Genomic DNA, 7,299 nt, shown 5'->3' with positions numbered 1-7,299 from the left:
CCTATGGTACCCGACAGGCGAGATGCTGCCCCTGGCACTCTTCCGCACCAAGGTGCCAGTTGGCGAGCGGCGCACACTTGCAAATGCCATCTTCGAGCACAAGCCGGCTGATGTCCCAATGCGAGCCCCACACCTCCGCTTTGGCACTGGTTTCGGCAAGCCGAAGTTCTCAACCCTCTCGTCGACCACCAGCTTGGCCGACCTCGCCAACCCAGACTGCTGGTTCGGCATGTATCAGCTGCACAGTGGTGCCAGGACAACCACCTCTCTCTGAACGTCTCCAAGACCAAGGAGATCATTGTAGACTACAGGAGGAGGCACAGTGGTGGAAAGGGTGGACAGCTTCAAGTACCTGGGAGTCAACATCCACCAAGACCTGACATGGGCCGGTCACACCGCCACTGTTGTCAAAAAGGCCCAACAGCGACTAACAGACAGACAGCAGTTTCTACAGTCTGTGGTCACACTCAGTGGGTCAGACAGACAGACAGCAGTTTCACTTGCTAGCCTGCATGAAAGACACCACTGTGTATTTTATGTTTCAGAGTGTCTATTTGTACTGGGCGAAAATATCTTCTGCCGTGTTGTGGGGCTATTCGTACCCCTATCACGGGAGTAATGAGGGCTGCGAATCGGATGCCAACTTCAGCGTGGAAAACAGTCAAAGTACCAAAGTGAAAGGAAAATGATTGCTTTACTTTTCGCACTTTGAAATTGTTTGAAATGCGCCCTGACAACTGTTAAACTGTTCTTGTGTTGAACAGATTGTACAGATTAAGCCTTTTTTCTGTAGAAACAGAAATTGCTGTTTACTCTCCTTCCACAGTTGTGACGGAGTTATTTGATCTGAGGGTGCGGCCATTTCCTCATATTAACACACTCTGCCCTGAAGCAGCAAGTCAGTGAAAGTTACATAAATAAATAAATAAATAAATAGCGTTACAACACATGAAAATATAATATCCACAACATCATTATGGTGAACTCGTCCTGCTGATAGAGTCAGGAAAGTAAAATAGAATGGAAACAGTCTAATAACTGATGCTACAATACCTGAGTGTCAGCGAAGACGAGACGAGATGAAGTGAGGGGGGAGAGAGCTCTGTTCAGGTGTGTCTGTCAGCGAATATAATAAGTGCTGGCGAATATAAGAAGTTCCGGTGAGGTTTTTCAAAGTAAAAGAACGAATCTGCACAATTATAGAGCAGACAGAGGCGATTGATTATTTTCCACATTAAACTAATAAACTAAGCATTTAAATGAAGCTATACCACACAATATTGTAGGGATGACTAGTGATTTCACAAAATAGATAAACAGATTTTTATAAATAATTTTATTTTATTATTTTATTATAATAGTTTATTGTTTATTGTGGATCCCCATTAGTCTGCGCCAAGGTGAGACTACTCTTCCTGGGGTCCAAACACATAACATAAAAACATAATACAGTAACATTGTCGACAAGTTGATAATTATAACAAAGACAAAAAGAGAGTGAATCAGCTCACTCTATTACATATCATACATTTCAGAAGTTTATGAATTAGTACAATGTAGTGTTATATAATATAACATAGCACAATGCAGTACAATACAATACAATTCAACATATGTATACAATAATAATTAACCTAAAAGCTATCACATTATTCATCACTGCATGTTTTAACTTTTTTTTTAACAGAAATGTGTTACTTGCCACCGTTATATTACTAGGTAGATTATTCCAATAAGCAACTGCTCTATACATTAGGCTACCGTTCTTTTCAGAGGATTGGTTTTTGGTAGAGTGAATTGAGCATCTACTGCCTGTCTTGTTGTATAGCCATGTCTACTCTTAGTGGGGTACAGTTGTGAGTGTAAGCCCTGTGGTTTCCCAGTGTTCCAGATGTTAAACAGAAAGGTTACCAACCCGCATGCTATTCTTTGTTCCACTTTGATCCATGACAGTGCGGCATGCATCCCATCCACACTGCTCCTCATAGAGCAGCGGAGAGTGAGGCGTGCCGCACTGCCGCCCTGTTAGGGGCAAGCTGGAGTTTGGCCAGGTCTTGTTTAGAGGCGCTAGACCATACTGTTGGGCAGTAGTCTAGGCAGGATAAGACTAAAGATTGTATAATCATCATCAGTAATGTGGAAATAATAACTAAGTGGGTAAAGGTAAATAATAGAACAGCTAGAACAGTCCGATAAGAAATGACATCAATTTACTGTAATGCAGCCTTTAAAAGGAGGAATACTAGACACTTATCACCATATCCAACATCTAAGACCATTTCTAGTCTCATATCACCATTATGCATCCAGTCCTACTTCAGCATTCAGTATGCCAGGGGTCCCCAATTACTTTTCACCAAGGGCCACATTTTTCTGAAGGCCGAGGGCGCGGAAAAAATTTGGGGCATTTGAAACCAGATTTAGAGGAATAACTCATTTTAAATGAACAGTGGTGATGTCATTATTCAGTCTTAACCACCAATATTTGATCCTTTTCTCACTGGGTGGGTTAATTCACTGAAAAGATGTTAATGTCAAAACCAATTTTACCTTGGTACTGCTGTTTTAAACAAACTACCTCCAGGATCTCTTGCAGTAAAATATTGAAAGAATGTATGACTATGACAAGAGAACGTTAGGGTTGTGCTACAACCCGGGTTTTACGAGTGAGAAGGAGAGCTCTCGCTCTAGTGCCATCTCGCTGCGCACGCAGCTCCATGCCGCAGCCAGCCAGGGACTTCCCGGGACTTCCCAGGACTCCCCTCGCCTATGTCACAGCTTTGGGGTCCAAGATTTCAAAATAAAAGCACAAAAAGGAAAACGACCCCAGAAGTCACTGTAGTGTGTAAGTGTCTTAATGTGAAAATCCAGTTCCTACATAATTCCCCTACACATTGACTGATTGAGGTCTCTAACCTGCTCCATGCTCTTTAAGCATATATCAGTAAGTGGCCCAGGATTCTCAAAGCCTGTGTTAAAGTCTTCACTACTGCAAGCATAAATTACACAGGTTATTCCCTTTTGTCTCGCCATTGTGTGACAGGTGTCAGAGGGCACACTATCTCATACCTTCTGGTTCTGCCCTTCACTAACGGGATTCTGGGCCAAAAGTTTTGATTGGAACTCTAAGGCCTACAAAATAACCCTACAGCCGGAGGCAGAACTCGCCATCTTCGGCTGCTCAGAGTACTCTCTGAACTTCCCTACAACTGTGCAACAATCTCTCACATTGGGGACAACTGTCGCCATGAGACTCATTCTGAAGGAATGGAAGTCCTCCTCTTCACCTCCTTTTCAGGAATGGCTGATGGACATGTTCTCTGTTATACAGATGGAGAGACTCAGTCAGGTCCCTGAGAGCCAAATCGCTTAAAAGATTCTCAACTATTTGGGACCCGTTTTTGGCCGACTTTGACAAGGTTAAGAATGAATCGTGTCTGAGGCTAGAGATGACAGACGGCTCGCCCGTCTGGTTTCTCATGGACCCCTTGCGCGGGACCCCATGCACAATGTCTATTACAAACATAACGCTGCTGTCGGGTGGAAACCTTCTATCTCCAAATTTGGCCATTTTCTTTTTATTTCATAAATGGATTTAGGGGGTACCCCAAAATAACCTGTGAAAGTTTCAGGTACTTTGGACCAGCGAAAGATGTTATATTACTGGTTAGTAATGTTGTTGTTACTATTACACTGTAGCTATATTAAAATGTTTAAGTTTTTTCTACCTAAAATAGCTTTTTTAGAGATACACGGTTTCTGCAGGACAGCAGCGATAAGCACCTTATGCAGCTGGTAGCATCATGTTGTAATGTTGAACGTTGATGATGTATTTCATTTTCTTTTCTTTCCTGTGTCTGAACCTGTGAGAGAATGAATGGCACAAAGGCTCACAGGGGATCAAACACGTGAATAAACAGTTGTGGTCCTCCAGCGTCCGGGCTGCTCCCAGGAGGCAGGGCGGGCTTTTCATGTATAAGACATGAGCTTTAAAGGTTGAGTGTGTTACGGACTAGACAGTCTAGGGCACAAGAAGTGTATTTAGCATTTAGCTATCCAAGCTAGTCCTAACCTGGAGTATGCGAAGAGGAGAAAAGTGGGGAAAGAAACAGACAAAACACGGACTGGTTTCCAAAGGAGAAATAGTCAAGAGAGGTGGGTCAGCTTACCGTAGATTGATGCTATAGGTTGTTGCCTACGTTAGAGGCAGCTTCCCTCTGACGAGGCCTCACCAGCACCGTCTTTGCTCTCAAGAGCAGCGAGCTCCGTCTGTGTCGTTTCAGTTCAGTTCAGGTTGTTGTTGGAAGGATCCACAACGTAAAACAAAACTGGTCCTCAATAAATAAGTGTATCGGTCCAAAGAAGTGCTGTGTGAGTGTCGGTCCTCTGGCGTGGCGTGGCGTCTCGAGCGTCATTCAAATCTGCCACGCACACACACCTGGGCAGTCTTCATTCATAAAACTGCTCCAGTGGCTGCGTGCGCACCTCAGTGACATCAGCTTAACCACACCTCATTTCTCAATGAAAACCAGTCAAAAGTTTTTAGGAAAGGAAACAAGGAAGAAAGGAGAAGAGGGACTATGCCCTCCCTATCATTCCTGACCATGATGTCATCAGTGATGTAACACGAGCAATTGTGATGTTATCAGTGAGTGATGTCATCAGTGATGTCATCAAGTGCTTGAGTGACATCACTGGTGACATCACCAATTACAGTAGGCTGTTATACTGTACATAATAAGTGATCAGCCGTGATAGTGTCATTTCACCGTGCTCTCTGGAGAGATGAACAACAATGGAAATAAGGGTGCTACTCAGCGACTTAAGCAGGATTACCTCCGCATTAAAAAAGAGCCTGTACCTTACATCTGTGCAGAACCTCTCCCCTCCAACATCTTAGAATGGCACTATGTTGTTCAAGGTCCTGAGGAGACACCTTATGAAGGGGGATATTACCACGGAAAACTCCTCTTCCCCCGGGAATTCCCTTTTAGACCACCCAGCATCTACATGATCACACCAAACGGGAGGTTCAAGTGTAATACTCGGTTGTCTGTCCATCTCAGACTTCCATCCAGACACATGGAACCCCGCCTGGACTGTCTCCACCATTCTCACCGGCCTGCTCAGCTTCATGCTGGAGAACGTGCACCACGCAGGCAGCATGACCAGCTTTCACAGCACCAAAAGACATCTCTCCACCCAAAGCTTGGCCTTCAACCTCAAGGACCAGGTGTTCTGTGAGCTGTTTCCTGGCCTGCTCCATGAGATGAAGCAGAAACAGAAGGTGCAGGGGGAGCCGAGAGCCCGCAACCTCAACACCAAACCTCAACTGCTCGGCCTGTGTGGCCTGCTGGTGATTGTAGGCTTGGCAATATTTTCCTACACAGTCAAGTATGTGCTGAGGAGCATAGAGCAGGAGTGAGAGACGCTCCGTAGCAGGTGAGCCAGCTATAGTGGAATACACGTCTCCGTTAAAATTGGCTCTCAGTCACAATTGCGTTGCGATGAGTTATGTCATCAGTGATGTCACTTGAGCAATTGTGACATCATCAGTGATGTCACTCGAACAATTGTAATTTGCTGAGGCTAAGTTTTGGGGGTATAAGTAGGGAGAAAAGGACAAGTGGTGCATCATTTGCGTGGGGAGGGAGGTTCAGTCCGTTTAAACCCCTCCACCACCACCACTATCTAGGTTGGAGAGGATGGGGTTTTACAGAATGTAGGTAAACAGTGAATGGATAAATCCAGGATGCCAACTGCCATAAAACATCACAGAAGAAGAACCACCACCACTACGGACTCTGGAAGACGGAAATCCAAAGCCAACCCACACAAAGGATTGATGGGTTCTATTCACTGACCTAAAAGTTCTGTTCTTATTGTAATGTGTAATGTATTTGTATTTCTGATCCAAAATAAAATGTCAACATCGCCAATTCTATGCATATAAGTGATGTCATCACTGAGTGATGTCATCAGTGATTATGTCATCATCAGTGATCAGGTCGAGTTGCCGCAAAATGGACAGTTTGTGATGTACTTTGAAAGGGTCAGACGTAAAAGCAGCGCAAGCCTCCTTCCTGGCTACTGAGTCACGCATTTTGGACCTCCTCTGACGCCACCCTCTTACTAGATTGCTCTTTTATTTCTAAAAGTTCATAAACAATCACAGATCATTTCCTATCTCAACAACACTGTTGATTGTCTCTCATGTTATTAATGTACTTTGCAAAAACATGAGTGAACTAGCTGGCCAGCTAGCTTGTGCTGCCTGTCACTGAGCTAAATAACTCTAGTAGGAGGAGGGGTGGGGGTTGTACGGATGCCTAGCTCTTAATCGGATACCTCTTAATCCTATTTTTAATGGTTTATTTTTTTACTCTTTTATCTAATCCGCTGCCGATTTTTATGGTTTTATTGCTTATTTTATTTTTCCCTTACTGTTACCTGTATCTGTTGCCTGTTTCTGTTGCTTGTCTTTTGTTTACTGTTAAGCGTCTTTGAGTTCTGAAAAGCGCTATATAAAATAAATGAATTATTATTATTATTAAGACATTGGATGATTTAAACATACCGTGCAATAGGGCTGTGCAATCTTGTGCCTTAGCTGGCACTCTTCCTGTGTTTTAGTGCAATGCTGTGACTGTGACCGTGTCTGTTCTGTGTTACTGTGTCTGTTACACCGATGTTGGTACAAGCACTTTTGCCAAAGACAAATTTCCCTCCTGGGACAATAAAGTTTATCTCATCTCATCTCATAGCTGGTCATTTTCGAGTCACGCTTTGCAAATACAGAATAATGTTAAAATACAGAAAGTATTAAACTCTTTATTTTATGGGGGCATTTAAAATCCCCCGTCACCCCATTTCCCAGGGCAATTCTAGACTTTTTTAGGGGCATTTTGCCCCGAGCCCCTGCTAATTTCCTACCCTAGTTTGTTTGTTTTCATATGGGGAACTGAATAAATGAATCAATTAAGTTTGTTTTGGATAATGCAAGACAAACATCTAAGGGATGACATGAAAAGTGTAAACGCTTATTTTATGGTCCCTGGTCTTATAAAACATGACACACAATAACATCGTAACATCAGGTAAAACAATACAGAACAGTCAAAGGATAAGAGGGACAGGTGATATAAACCAACATACCATAACACCGGGAGACTCACGTTTTACACTAGTTTGCTCAACAAGAATTTCTTCAGAAGGTTTTTGAAACCATTCAGAGAATTAGCAAACCTAATTTCATGAGAGATTTAGTTCCACTCCTCTCCCCCCGTATAGAGGAACGTA

At 43.4% G+C, this 7,299-nt stretch overlaps 1 pseudogene across 1 annotated transcript; it reads left to right on the top strand.

Annotated features, from left to right (window-relative positions):
* Positions 1-3,257: 3,257 nt before the first annotated feature.
* Positions 3,258-5,425, top strand: LOC310782452 (ubiquitin-conjugating enzyme E2 J2 pseudogene; annotated as a pseudogene). The gene has a single exon. The product of its transcript is annotated as a ubiquitin-conjugating enzyme E2 J2 pseudogene (transcript).
* The last annotated feature ends 1,874 nt before the right edge of the window (positions 5,426-7,299 follow it).

The sequence above is a fragment of the Poromitra crassiceps genome (assembly GCF_964638095.1).
Source record: "Poromitra crassiceps genome assembly, chromosome: 9".
Taxonomy (NCBI): Eukaryota; Metazoa; Chordata; class Actinopteri; order Beryciformes; family Melamphaidae; genus Poromitra; species Poromitra crassiceps.
This window is presented reverse-complemented; position numbering and strand designations above follow the sequence as displayed.